Below are 15,699 nucleotides of genomic sequence, written 5' to 3' on the forward strand. Positions count from 1 at the left end.
TGTATTATCTTTCAACAGATCTAATGTGTTATATTCTCCTACATTAATTTCACATTTCCACAAACTTCAAAGTGTTTCCTTTCAAATGGTATCAAGAATATGCATATCCTTGCTTCAGGTCCTGAGCTACAGGCAGTTAGATTTGGGAATGTCGTATGGATGAAGATTGGATTAAAAAGGTCAGAGGTTTTAAAGGGACAATCAGCTTTTGCTACATCAATTTTTGCACTTATAAATGAATGATAAATGAATGATATGTAACCATTGATTCTTGAAAAAAAGAACGTATAAATTCCTCCTGAGCTTAGTTCAACTGTCGTACCCAATCAGAACCCCAAATATAAGCTTATTTTACTCCAATGTTTGTAAACAACGAAAATGTAAACAAACACAAAAATTATAAAACTATAATTTTAAGCAAAAACCAAAATAAGAGAATGCAATAAGACCGATTGGTGGCGTCTAGTGGACCGGTGACCACGACCGCCGAGCGCCGCCCGAACGTGAAGAGGAGCCACCTTCTGTGGGAGTCGTGACACAGGGAGAACTTCGTTATTGTTTATACTGCTGATTGTCACTTTAAGAAGTTAAGATGCAGATTCAATATGTTACAGATACTATAAAAATGTCCCATCACTCAGACAGTTAGTGAATACACAGCATCCAGCACAGCAGACCATCGATCAATAAAATGTATTTTACATCAAATAATAACCACAGTGGTTATAGAAGGGTCAACAGTTCAACACCTCAGGAGCAAACGTCAGTTGGCTTTTCATAGCTGAGCATTCAGAGGTCGAGACAGCACGTCCAGGAGAGGAGGTAGTGAGAAAGGTAGTGAGAGAGGTAGTGAGAGAGTCGAAGCAGTCTGGGACAGGGTAGCACGTCCGGGAGAGAGGTAGTGAGAGAGTGGAAACAGCAGGTCTGGGAGAGAGGTAGTGAGAGAGTGGAAACAGCAGGTCTGGGAGAGAGGTAGTGAGAGAGTGGAAACAGCAGGTCTGGGAGAGAGGTAGTGAGAGAGTGGAAACAGCAGGTCTGGGAGAGAGGTAGTGAGAGAGTGGAAACAGCAGGTCTGGGAGAGCGGTAGTGAGAGAGTGGAAACAGCAGGTCTGGGAGAGAGGTAGTGAGAGAGTGGAAACAGCAGGTCTGGGACCTGTAGCACGTCCGTTGAAACAGGTAGAAACAATCGGAGGGAAACCAATCCGACTCCGATTACATTTATATATTTATTTAAGGTGTATCTTTGAATTCGTTGTTGAATCGCCTGCTCCTTCTCCATGTTCGGATCACCAGCCCACCACCACAAAGTGACCGCCACTCTCTCTCTTTGGTCACTCAGGACAGTCAGCTGGGATGGTCCTAGAGCCAGATAGAAGTTAAAAATAATCATTGTATGTAATCTCTTTCTATAAATCAAATCAAATCACATGTTATTGGTCACATACACATGGTTATCAGATGTTAATGAGAGTGTAGCGAAATGCTTGTGCTTCTAGTTCCGACAGTGCAGTAATATCTAACAAATAATCTAAGAATTCCCCAACAACTACCTAATACACACAAATCTAAATGGGTGAATGAGAATATGTACATATGAGTATATGGATGAGCGATGTCCGAACAGCATAGGCAAGGTGCAATAGATGGTATAAAATACAGTATATACATGTGATAAGAGTAAAGTAAGATGTGTAAACATGATTAAAGTGGCATTATTTAGAGTGGCATTGTTTAAAGTGACTAGTGATCCATTCATTAAAGTGTCCAGTGATTGAGTCTCAATGTTGGCAGCAGCCTCTCAATGTTAGTGATTGCTGTTTAACAGTCTGATGGCCTTGAGATAGAAGCTGTTTTTCAGTCTCTCGGTCCCAGCTTTGACGCTCCTGTACTGACCTCGCCTTCTGGATGATAGCGGGATGAACAGGCTGTGGCTTGGATGGTTGTTGACCTTGATGATCTTTTTGGCCTTCCTGTGACATCGGTTGCTGTAGGTGTCATGGAGGGCAGATAGTTTGCCCCCGGTGATGAGTTGTTCAGACTGCACTACCCTCTGGAGAGCCTTGCGGTTGACAGTGGTGCAGTTGCCGTACCAGGCTGTGATACAGCCCGACAGGATGTGCATCTGTAAAAGTTTGTCAGGGTTTTTGGTGACAAGCCAAATGTATTCAGCTTCCTGAGGTTGAAGAGGCGCTGTTCCGTCTTCTTCACCATGCTGTTTGTGTGGGTGGACCATTTCAGTTTGTCTGTGATGTGTACGCCGAGGAATTTAAAACTTTCCACCTTCTCCACTGCTATCCCTTCGATGTGGATAGGGGGCTGCTCCCTCTGCTGTTTCCTGAAATCCAATATCATCTCCATTGTTTTGTTTATGTCTACATCAGACATAACCTAGTACACTTCCCAGTGGCACAGCGGTCAACGATGCCGTGTAGGAGCTTAGACCGAAAACACCATGTCTTCTCCTCCTTTGATGGGTTTCACCACAAATGCCCTGGCAGCCTTGGAGAACACCTGGCAGCCTTGGAGAACACCTGGCAGCCTTGGAGAACCCCTGGCAGCCTTGGAGAACCCCTGGCAGCCTTGGAGAACACCTGGCAGCCTTGGAAAACCCCTGGCAGCCTTGGAGAACCCCTGGCAGCCTTGGAAAACACCTGGCAGCCTTGGAGAACCCCTGGCAGCCTTGGAGAATACCTGGCAGCCTTGGAGAATACCTGGCAGCCTTGGAGAACAACTGACAGCCTTGGAAAACCCCTGGCAGCCTTGGAGAAAACCTGGCAGCCTTGGAAAACCCCTAGCAGCCTTGGAGATACCTGGCAGCCTTGGAGAAAACCTGGCAGCCTTGGAAAACCCCTGGCAGCCTTGGAGAACACCTGGCAGCCTTGGAGAACACCTGGCAGCCTTGGAGAACAACTGACAGCCTGCCTGGCAGCCTTGGAGAGAACCCCTGGCAGCCTTGGAGAAAACCTGGCAGCCTTGGAGAACCCCTGGCAGCCTTGGAGAAAACCTGGCAGCCTTGGAGAACACCTGGCAGCCTTGGAGAACACCTGGCAGCCTTGGAGAACACCTGACAGCCTGCCTGGCAGCCTTGGAGAGAACCCCTGGCAGCCTTGGAGAAAACCTGGCAGCCTTGAAGAACCCCTGGCAGCCTTGGAGAATACCTGGCAGCCTTGGAGAACCCCTGGCAGCCTTGGAGAATACTTGGCAGCCTTGGAGAATACCTCGCAGCCTTGGAGAACTCTTGCTTGAAACAAAGCACTCCCTCTATTGTTGTAGCCTGCTGTCTCTCTCTCCTTTGTTGTAGCCTGCTGTCTCTCCCTCCTTTGTTGTAGCCTACTGTCTCTCTCTCCTTTGTTGTAGCCTGCTGTCTCTCTCTCCTTTGTTGTAGCCTGCTGTCTCTCTCTCCTTTGTTGTAGCCTCCTGTCTCTCCCTCCTTTGTTGTAGCCTGCTGTCTCTCCCTCCTTTGTTGTAGCCTGCTGTCTGTCCAACAAATAGCTGTGGTCCAAGGCAGCCACTTGGAGTCTTGCGACCATCCCCTGCTGACCCATCCCCTAGTGGCCCCTCCCCTGCTGGCGCATCCCCTACTGGCCCATCCTCTACTGGCCCATCCCCTCCTGGCCCATCCCCCACTGGCCCATCCCCCACTGGCCCATCCCCTACTGGCCCATCCCCTACTGGCCCCTCCCCTACTGGACCATCCCCTACTGGCCCATCCCCTACTGGCCCATCCCCTACTGACCCATCCACTGCTGGCCTATCCACTGCTGGCCCCTCCCCTGCTGGCCCATCCCCTACTGGCCCATCCCCTGCTGGCCCATCCCCTGCTGGCCGAACCCCTGCCGGCCCCTCCCCTGCCGGCCCCTCCCCTGCCGGCCCCTCCCCCGCTGGCCCACCCCCTGCTGGCCGTACCCCTGCTGGCCGAAACCCTGCTGGCCCATCCCCTGCTGGCCCCTCCCCTGATGGCCGAACCCCTGCTGGCCCATCCCCTGCTGGCCCCTCCCCGGTGTAGTTCTGGTCTTCACTGATCTCTCTCTCCATCAGATCCATCTGTGGTGTAGTTCTGGTCTTCACTGATCTCTCTCTCCATCAGCTCCATCTGTGGTGTAGTTCTGGTCTTCACTGATCTCACTCTCCGTCAGCTCCATCTGTGGTGTAGTTCTGGTCTTCACTGATCTCACTCTCCGTCAGCACCATCTGTGGCGTATATGAGCAGGACTCTGTTGAATACTGATGGTCATGAGCGCAATCTATCTCTTTAGGGATGGTCCCGGTGGACCTCTTTAGTGAGGGTCCCAGTAAACCTCTTTAGTGAGGGTCCCAGTAAACCTCTTTAGTGATGGTCCCAGTAAACCTCTTTAGTGATGGTCCCAGTAAACCTCTTTAGTGAGGGTCCCGGTGGACCTCTTTAGTGATGGTCCCAGTAAACCTCTTTAGTGATGGTCCCGGTGGACCTCTTTAGTGAGGGTCCCAGTAAACCTCTTTAGTGATGGTCCCAGTAAACCTCTTTAGTGATGGTCCCGGTGGACTTCATTAGTGAGGGTCCCAGTGAACCTCTTTAGTGAGGGTCACAGTGGACTTCATTAGTGAGGGTCCCAGTAAACCTCTTTAGTGAGGGTCACAGTCAACCTCTTTTGTGATGGTCCCGGTGGACCTCTTTAGTGATGGTCCCGGTGGACTTCATTAGTGAGCGTTCCGGTGAACCTCTTTAGTGAGGGTCCCAGTAAACCTCTTTAGTGATGGTACCGGTGGACCTCTTTAGTGATGGTCCCAGTAAACCTCTTTAGTGATGGTCCCAGTAAACCTCTTTAGTGAGGGTCCCGGTGGACTTCATTAGTGAGGGTCCCAGTGAACCTCTTTAGTGAGGGTCACAGTGGACTTCATTAGTGAGGGTCCCAGTGAACCTCTTTAGTGAGGGTCAAAGTCAACCTCTTTAGTGATGGTACCGGTGGACCTCTTTAGTGAGGGTCACAATGGACCTCTTTAGTGATGGTCTCAGTAAACCTTTTTGTGATGGTCCCGGCGGACCTCTTTAGTGATGGTCCCGGTGGACTTCATTAGTGATGGTCCCAGTAAACATCTTTATTGATGGTACCGGTGGACCTCTTTAGTGATGGTCCCGGTGAACCTCTTTAGTGAGGGTCCCAGTAAACCTCTTTAGTGATGGTACAGGTGGACCTCTTTAGTGATGGTCCCAGTGGACCTCTTCAGTGATGGTCTCAGTAAACCTCTTTTGTGATGGTCCCGGTGAACCTCTTTAGTGATGGTCCCGGTGAACCTCTTTAGTGAGGGTCCCAGTAAACCTCTTTAGTGATGGTACCGGTGGACCTCTTTAGTGATGGTCCCAGTAAACCTCTTTAGTGATGGTCCCAGTAAACCTCTTTAGTGATGGTCCCAGTAAACCTCTTTCGTGATGGTCCCAGTAACCCTCTTTAGTGAGGGTCCTGGTGGACCTCTTTAGTGATGGTCCCGGTGGACTTCATTAGTGAGGGTCCCATTGAACCTCTTTAGTGAGGGTCCCAGTAAACCTCTTTAGTGATGGTACCGGTGGACCTCTTTAGTGAGGGTCACGATGGACCACTTTAGTGATGGTCCCAGTGGAACTCTTTAGTGATAGTCCCAGTAAACCTCTTTAGTGATGGTCCCGGTGGACTTCATTAGTGAGGGTCCCGGTGAACCTCTTTAGTGAGGGTCCTGGTGGACCTCTTTAGTGATGGTCCCGGTGGACTTCATTAGTGAGGGTCCCGTTGAACCTCTTTAGTGAGGGTCCCAGTAAACCTCTTTAGTGATGGTACCGGTGGACCTCTTTAGTGAGGGTCACGATGGACCACTTTAGTGATGGTCCCAGTGGAACTCTTTAGTGATAGTCCCAGTAAACCTCTTTAGTGATGGTCCCAGTAAACCTCTTTAGTGATGGTCCCAGTAAACCTCTTTAGTGATGGTCACGATGGACCTCTTTAGTGAGGGTCCCGGGGAACCTCTTTAGTGATGGTCCCAGTAAACCTCTTTAGTGATGGTCCCAGTAAACCTCTTTAGTGATGGTCCCAGTAAACCTCTTTAGTGATGGTACCGGTGGACCTCTTTAGTGAGGGTCACGATGGACCACTTTAGTGATGGTCCCAGTGGAACTCTTTAGTGATAGTCCCAGTAAACCTCTTTAGTGATGGTCCCAGTAAACCTCTTTAGTGATGGTCCCAGTAAACCTCTTTAGTGATGGTCACGATGGACCTCTTTAGTGAGGGTCCCGGGGAACCTCTTTAGTGATGGTCCCAGTAAACCTCTTTAGTGATGGTCCCAGTAAACCTCTTTAGTGATGGTCCCAGTAAACCTCTTTAGTGAGGGTCCCTGTGGACTTCATTAGTGAGGGTCCCAGTGAACCTCTTTAGTGAGGGTCACAGTGGAATTCATTAGTGAGGGTCCCAGTGAACCTCTTTAGTGATGGTCCCAGTAAACCTCTTTAGTGATGGACCTCTTTAGTGAGGGTCCCAGTAAACCTCTTTAGTGATGGTCCCAGTAAACCTCTTTAGTGAGGGTCCCGGTGGACTTCATTAGTGAGGGTCCCAGTGAACCTCTTTAGTGAGGGTCACAGTGGACTTCATTAGTGAAGGTCCCAGTGAACCTCTTTAGTGAGGGTCACAGTCAACCTCTTTAGTGATGGTACCGGTGGACCTCTTTAGTGAGGGTCACGATGGACCTCTTTAGTGATGGTCCCAGTGGACCTCTTTAGTGATGGTCCGAGTAAACCTCTTTTGTGATGGTCCCGGTGGACCTCTTTAGTGATGGTCCCAGTAAACCTCTTTAGTGAGGGTCCCGGTGAACCTCTTTAGTGAGGGTCCTAGTGGACCTCTTTAGTGATGGTCCCGGTGATCCTCTTTAGTGAGGGTCCCAGTAAACCTCTTTAGTGATGGTACCGGTGGACCTCTTTAGTGATGGTCACGATGGACCTCTTTAGTGATGGTCCCAGTGGACCTCTTTAGTGATGGTCCCAGTGGACCTCTTTAGTGATGGTCCCGGTGGACCTCTTTAGTGAGTGTCCCGGAGAACATCTTTAGTGAGGGTCCCGGTGGACCTCTTTAGTGAGGGTCCCGGTGGACCTCTTTAGTGACAGTTCCGGTGAACCTCTTTAGTGATGTTCCCAGTAAACCTCTTTAGTGATGATCCCAATGGTTTTCTTTAGTTATGGTCCCAGTAAACCTCTTTAGTGATGGTCCTAGTAAACCTCTTTAGTGATGGTCCCAGTAAACCTCTTCAGTGAGGGTCCCGGTGGACTTCATTAGTGAGGGTCCCAGTGAACCTCTTTAGTGAGGGTCACAGTCAATCTCTTTAGTGATGGTACCGGTGGACCTCTTTAGTGAGGGTCACGATGGACCTCTTTAGAATTGGTCCCAGTAAACCTCTTTAGTGATGGTCCCAGTAAACCTCTTTAGTGATGGTCCCAGTAAACCTCTTTAGTGAGGGTCCCGGTGGACTTCATTAGTGAGGGTCCCAGTGAACCTCTTTAGTGAGGGTCACAGTGGACTTCATTAGTGAAGGTCCCAGTGAACCTCTTTAGTGAGGGTCACAGTCAACCTCTTTAGTGATGGTAACGGTGGACCTCTTTAGTGAGGGTCACGATGGACCTCTTTAGTGATGGTCCCAGTGGACCTCTTTAGTGATGGTCCCAGTAAACCTCTTTTGTGATGGTCCCGGTGGACCTCTTTAGTGATGGTCCCAGTAACCCTCTTTAGTGAGGGTCCCGGTGAACCTCTTTAGTGAGGGTCCTGGTGGACCTCTTTAGTGATGGTCCCGGTGAACCTCTTTAGTAAGGGTCCCAGTAAACCTCTTTAGTGATGGTACCGGTGGACCTCTTTAGTGAGGGTCACGAGGGACCTCTTTAGTGATGGTCCCAGTGGACCTCTTTAGTGATGGTCCCAGTGGACCTCTTTAGTGATGGTCCCGGTGGACCTCTTTAGTGAGTGTCCCGGAGAACATCTTTAGTGAGGGTCCCGGTTGACCTCTTTAGTGAGGGTCCCGGTGGACCTCTTTAGTGACAGTTCCGGTGAACCTCTTTAGTGATGTTCCCAGTAAACCTCTTTAGTGATGATCCCAATGGTTCTCTTTAGTGATGGTCCCGGTGGACCTCTTTATTGATGGTCCCAGTAAACCTCTTTAGTGATGGTCCCAGTAAACCTCTTTAGTGATGATCCCAGTGGTTCTCTTTAGTGATGGTCCCAGGAAACCTCTTTAGTGATGATCCCAGTGGACCTCTTTAGTGATGGTCCCAGTGGTTCTCTTTAGTGATGGTCCCGGTGGACCTCTTTAGTGATGGTCCCAGTAAACCTCTTTAGTGATGGTCCCGGTGAACCTCTTTAGTGAGGGTCCCAGTAAACCACTTTAGTGATGGTCCCAGTGGACCTCTTTAGTGATGGTCCCAGTGGTTCTCTTAATGATGGTCCCGGTGGACCTCTTTAGTGAAGGTCCTGGTGGTTCTCTTCTCCAACACAGTACAGGAACACTCTGGCACCCAGGGGTCAGTTTGGCAAGCTGTACTAACGGTTCTTTCCTTTTTGGTAGAAAACAATTAAGGCATATTTTAGGCTTTAGGTATATTCAAGTATCAGTGATGACAGATTCTCTTGAAATATACAATAGCCTTAGAAATAACATGGATTTGCATGTCCCTCCTCTTCCTCCTGCACAGTTTCCTCCAGGATGAAACCATTTCAGGGATGAAGATGTTATACTGAAAACAAACTAATGTTTTGTTAAGAAAACTGATCCCAAATGTATCAGTTGGCGTTAACAAGTCACCTGCTTTGTCGAAAGTGTCCTTCGTTGTGAAGACTTCCTCCACGAACTGCTGTCTGCAGACTATGCAAGATTGAGTTGACAAGTCCTTCCTTTTTAGGAGCCACTTCTTCAAAAGTTGCGGGTCCTTGGGCAGCCGATGGTAGCATACCAAGGGATTTGTTTTGGAGCCAATTCATACAGCTTGACGCTATACAGTTCATGTCTGAATTAGTACTTGCTGTTGCCATCTTCACTCTCTTCGATTCACTCTCCGTGTGAAAACTCAATACCACGGACAATTTGCTGATTCCTGCCAGTTGATGCACTGGCGTCAGTTGGTTACTATGGCAATTTAAAATGGCGTTGACCGTAGCTCAAATAAACGTTGTTGAAAAATAGTAAAAATACTAAATCTAGAGATTTTTTATGTTAAATGCACAAGTTTAAGATTAGTGGATTGAATGCATCTCTTTCCTTAGGTTCCCTTTGAAGGATTGTGTGTATATTGTTTTGTATTGCTAGGTAATACTTCACGTTTGGAGCTCGAAACACACAAGCATTTCGCTGTACCTGCGATAACGTCAAAAAATGTGTGTTTGCCAAGGTCCTCGCTAACAGAGTGTGCAAAGCTGTCATCAAAGGCAAAAGGGTGGCTACTTTGAAGAATCTAAAATAATCTAAAATCTAAAATATGTTTTGATTTGTTTAACACTTTTTTGGTCACTACATGATTCCATATGTGTTGTTTAATAGTTTTGACATTTTTAATTATTATTCTACAAAGTAGAAAGTTTTTTTTTTTAAATAAAGAAAAACCCTGGAATGAAGGACCAAACTTCTGACAGGTACTGTTTATGTTTTTGGTTGCTCTCTCTCTCTCTCAATTCAATTTCAATTTAAGGGCTTTAGTGGCATTGAAAACATATGTTTACATTGCCAAAGCAAGTGAAATAGATAATGAACTCAAGTTTTCCGGGAAGGGGGTTCCGCTAACAGCCAGTGAAATTTGAGGGCGCCAAATTCAAACAACAGAAATCTCATAATTAAAAATCCTCAAAAAAATAGTATTATGCACTTTTTTAAAGATAAACTTCTTGTTAATCCAACCACAGTGTCATATTTCAAAAAGTCTTTACGGTGAAAGCACACCATGCCATGTTATGTTAGGACAGCGCCTAGCCACAAAAACCATACTGACATTTTCCAGCCAAGGAGAGGTGTCACAAAAGTCAGAAATAGCGTTAAAATTAATCACTTACCTTTGATGATCTTCATCTGGTGGCACTCCCAGGACTCATTGTTACAATATCCCCTGTTGCAAGAGGAGACGGTGGCTATGGAGACATATTGTTTTATGTTCAGTATTCGTGTTTTGTATTTGGTGACGCGACGGGTCCTCGTACCCACTTTGTTTCATTTGTATCTCATGGTTTTGGAGATATGTTTTTTTAAGTTATTAAAATACTCCATTCCACCAAGTTTTGATTCTCCTGCGCCTGACTTCCCTGCCACCTATACACACGACTGTGACATTTAGGTTCTTGTCCAGTTCTGGCATTTAGGTTCTTGTCCAGTTCTGGCATTTAGGTCACTGGAGACTGATACATGTCCCTGGGCCTGGAAATGGTTGATCTCCCATTCCAGGCTGGAGAAGCTGTCTATTGAGTGACTGGTCAGGAGTAGGTCTAGACTAACTCTGTGACTGGTCAGGAGTAGGTCTAGACTAATTAGTGACTGGTCAGGAGTAGGTCTAGACTAATTAGTGACTGCTCGGGAATAGGTCTAGACTATTTAGTGACTGGTCAGGAGTATGTCTAGACTAATTAGTGACTGCTCAGGAGTATGTCTAGACTAATTAGTGACTGTGACTGAAGAGACGATTATCAACTAGTTAAACTACATTACATGCTGGCTAAATGTTCTGATCAGTGATAATTTATGAACCAACTAGACAAGATGATCATGAGCAGCACTCACCTCAACTTAGCTAACATTACCACAGCCTAATTATAGCCAAACCAATACGGATTGATTTATAGAGATGAGTCACCATGCTTGTGTCAAAGCAGCCTGAAACGGTGCTCAAAAAGTTGACCGCAGGCAGGTAGGCTATTGATTTAAATGTATTTAATCCCAATTGAGTTTCAGTGAGCAACAGTTTGATTCCTTCAATTGCATTAGCCTACTTTATTCCAGTATTTTCGTCAGTCGGCGATATCTATTGCCATAGTAATTCCTTATGGATCCGTCCAGTTGTTGTTGAGAAAACAGTGCATCTGGTGAGCTATGTGAAGAGACGGGGGTGAAGTGACTTGCGTCACAAAGTTTAAAACTGCCCCGGAAGATGGTAACCATAGAGATCCTATTAAATTACTAGAGAGTCTATTTCATAAACTCTTAAAGTTCCATAATGGGGAGAAAATGGCAGCCATCTTGGTCAGCGAGAAATCCAAAACCAGTCTAAATCGAAAGATTGGCAGAAAGGTGATGCTTTTCCCGTTTTTATTGATGCAGGAAAGTAACATTAAGGCATGTGATGTATCAGAAATTGTGTAATGAAATTATATTAATTCTAAAATATTGTCATATATTTATAAATAGAGTTTATATGTGTTTTATACACATTTTCTGTACAAATATCCTCTAAAATATATGTAAACAGACCAGATTTTGTTTACTTGGAATGCGTGGAGTGTTATTATATGATAAAATATCAGACCTTGTTGCACTTCCAACTTGTCTATGTCCTATCATCAGCTGATTTCAGCCAGTGTATGGAAGTGGATCGACTGCATTGTTTCAGTGGAACGTTACTATATTAAATTGGCAGTTCATTTGAAAAATAGATGGATTAATTCCTCTAACACTGGCTGGCTAGCTAACATACAGTGCAGATAAATTCCTCTAACACTGGCTGGCTAGCTAACATACAGTGCAGATAAATTCCTCTAACACTGGCTGGCTAGCTAACATACAGTGCAGATAAATTCCTCTAACACTGGCTGGCTAGCTAACATACAGTGCAGATTAATTCCTCTAACACTGGCTGGCTAGCTAACATACAGTGCAGATAAATTCCTCTAACACTGGCTGGCTAGCTAACATACAGTGCAGATTAATTCCTCTAACACTGGCTGGCTAGCTAACATACAGTGCAGATTAATTCCTCTAACACTGGCTGGCTAGCTAACATACAGTGCAGATAAATTCCTCTAACACTGGCTGGCTAGCTAACATACAGTGCAGATTAATTCCTCTAACACTGGCTGGCTAGCTAACATACAGTGCAGATAAATTCCTCTAACACTGGCTGGCTAGCTAACATACAGTGCAGATTAATTCCTCTAACACTGGCTGGCTAGCTAACATACAGTGCAGATTAATTCCTCTAACACTGGCTGGCTAGCTAACATACAGTGCAGATTAATTCCTCTAACACTGGCTGGCTAGCTAACATACAGTGCAGATTAATTCCTCTAACACTGGCTGGCTAGCTAACATACAGTGCAGATTAATTCCTCTAACACTGGCTGGCTAGCTAACATACAGTGCAGATTAATTCCTCTAACACTGGCTGGCTAGCTAACATACAGTGCAGATTAATTCCTCTAACACTGGCTGGCTAGCTAACATACAGTGCAGATTAATTCCTCTAACACTGGCTGGCTAGCTAACATACAGTGCAGATAAATTCATTACATTCATTGTTTTACACAACACTTCTTTCTCCCTGACCAAAAAAATGTCTAACCTTTGGACCGTCATCAGAAGGCTCATGTCCATTCTAGTATTCTGATTCCTAATTCTATGATGGTAATAGTAGTAATGGGCGCTGCCTAGCAACCATCAAGAGCTTAAGAGTGTAGTGCATACCAATGCCGCCTCACCACTACGCCTACATTTCATACCTAGCCATAGGCAGAACTTTACCGCAATCTAGACTAGGTCGGTTCGCAGGAGAAAAAAAGGTTTGATACTTTCAACACTTATCGGATATTAAGAAAAGGAGGGGAAAAAAGTTGTTGGGAATATTCGTCTTGGTTTGAAAGGTGTCTCCTCCCGTCTCTCGCCCTCTCTCTCTTTGCCTCTCTCTCGGTCTCTCGGTCTCTCTCTCTCTGCCTCTCTCTCTTTCTATCTCTGCCTCTCTCTCTCTCTCTGCCTCTCTCTCTTTCTCTCTCTCTGCAACTTTCTCTGCCTCTCTCTCCCTAGCCACAAGGCAGGGTAGGGCAGCGAGTGGGAGACAGACGGACGGACAGACGGACGATAGCTAGTGCTGAGAAAAGATGCAAAGCATCAGGCCAGACACCCAAAGACAAAGAGGAAAGAGAGAGGAGAGAGAGCAAGAGGAGAGAAGAGAGAGAGTGTGAGGAGAGAGAGTGTGAAGAGAGGAGAGAGAGGAGAGAGAGAGGAGAGAGAGGAAAGAGAGAGGAGAGAGAGTGTGAGGAGAGCGGAAAGAGAGAGGAGAGAGAGAGGAGAGAGAGTGTGAAGAGAGAGGAAAGAGAGAGGAGAGAGAGAGAGAAAAGAGGGAGGAGAGAGAGAGAGAAAAGAGGGAGGAGAGAGAGAGAGGAGAGAGAGTGTGAGGAGAGGGGAAAGAGGGAGGAGGGAGGGAGAGAGGTGAGAGGGATAGAGGAAAGAGAAAGGAGAGAAGGGGGAGAGAAAAGGGAGGGGTGAGAGAGGCCCAGGAATGGCTCAATGCTGTCAGCCTCCACTCACTCACCACACAGTCTCCCATTCAGTAGCCCAGCAGCCAGCAACCAGCAACCAGTAGTCAACAGCCAGCAGCCAGCAACCTTCAGCTAGCATCCAGCAACCAGCAGCCAGAAACCAGCTCTCAGCAACCAGCAGCCAGCAGCCAGAAACCAGCTCTCAGCAGCCAGCAACCAGCAGCCAGAAACCAGCTCTCAGCAGGCAGCAACCAGCAGCCAGCAGCCAGCAGCCATAAACCAGCAGCCAGCAACCAGCACTCAGCAGCCAGCAACCAGCAGCCAGAAACCAGCAGCCAGAAACCAGCAGCCAGCAGCCAGCAACCAGAAACCAGCAGCCAGAAACCAGCAGCCAGCAAACAGCAGCCAGCAACCAGCAGCCAGAAACCAGCAGCCAGAAACCAGGAACCAGCAACCAGCAGCCAGAAACCAGCAGCCAGAAACCAGCAGCCAGAAACCAGCAACAAGAAACCAGCAGCCAGAAACCAGCAACCAGCAGCCAGAAACCAGCAGCCAGAAACCAGCATCCAGCAGCCAGAAACCAGTAACCAGCAGCCAGAAACCAGCTGCCAGCAACCAGCAGCCAGAAACCAGCAGCCAGAAACCAGCAGCCAGCAACCAGCAGCCAGAAACCAGCAGCCAGAAACCAGCAACCAGCAGCCAGCAGCCAGAAACCAGCAAACAACAACCAGCAACCAGCAGCCAGAAACCAGCATCCAGTATTAGGACAGATAAGAGAGTGGCGGGGAGGAGGAAGATGTGTCGAACCCAGATTACATCTCAATGAATAGCATTAATTACCTGTCTTTAGAAAGATATACACGGGGTTCTGGATCACTGGACTGACTATGGGTCCTGAGTTACAGTGACCCAGAAAGATATACACGGGGTTCTGGATCACTGGACTGACTATGGGTCCTGGGTTACAGTGACCCAGAAAGATATACACGGGGTTCTGGATCACTGGACTGACTATGGGTCCTGGGTTACAGTGACCCAGAAAGATATACACGGGGTTCTGGATCACTGGACTGACTATGGGTCCTGGGTTACAGTGACCCAGAAAGATATACACGGGGTTCTGGATCACTGGACTGACCATGGGTCCTGGGTTACAGTGACCCAGAAAGATATACACGGGGTTCTTGATCAATGGACTGACTATGGGTTCTGGGTTACAGTGACCCAGAAAGATATACACGGGGTTCTGGATCACTGGACTGGCTATGGGTCCTGGGTTACAGTGACCCAGAAAGATATACACGGGGTTCTGGATCACTGGACTGACTATGGGTCCTGGGTTACAGTGACCCAGAAAGATATACACGGGGTTCTGGATCACTGGACTGACTATGGGTTCTGAGTTACAGTGACCCAGAAAGATATACATGGGGTTCTGGATCACTGGACTGACTATGGGTCCTGGGTTACAGTGACCCAGAAGGCCTGAACTTCAATATGACAACTTCCTGCAGTAACACCTGTTACAAAACACAGAATTACTGCAAAAATAGACATACACAGAGGATGATTGATATTCACACAGAGGATGACTGATATTCACAAATTAGATGACTGATATTCACACAGTGGATGACTGACACAGTGGATGACTGATATTCACACAGTGGATGACTGATGTTCACACAGTGGACGACTGACATTCACAAAGTGGATGACTGACATTCACACAGTGGATGACTGACACAGTGGATGACTGATATTCACACAGTGGATGACTGACACAGTGGACGACTGATATTCACACAGTGGATGACTGACATTCACATAGTGGATGACTGACACAGTGGATGACTGATATTCACACAGTGGATGACTGACACCGTGGACGACTGATATTCACACAGTGTATGACTGACATTCACACAGTGTATGACTGACATTCACACAGTGGATGACTGACACAGTGGATTACTGATATTCACACAGTGGATGACTGACACCGTGGACGACTGACATTCACACAGTGGATGACTGACATTCACTCAGTGGATGACTGATATTCACAGAGGATGACTGATATTCACACAGTGGATGACTGATATTCACACAGTGGATGACTGATATTAACACAGAGGATGACTGACATTCACACAGTGGATGACTGACATTCACACAGTGGATGACTGACATTCACACAGTGGATGACTGACATTCACACAGTGGATGACTGACAGTGGATGACTGACATTCACACAGTGGATGACTGACA

This window comes from Oncorhynchus mykiss, chromosome 11 (assembly GCF_013265735.2).
Source record: "Oncorhynchus mykiss isolate Arlee chromosome 11, USDA_OmykA_1.1, whole genome shotgun sequence".
NCBI classification, from domain to species: domain Eukaryota; kingdom Metazoa; phylum Chordata; class Actinopteri; order Salmoniformes; family Salmonidae; genus Oncorhynchus; species Oncorhynchus mykiss.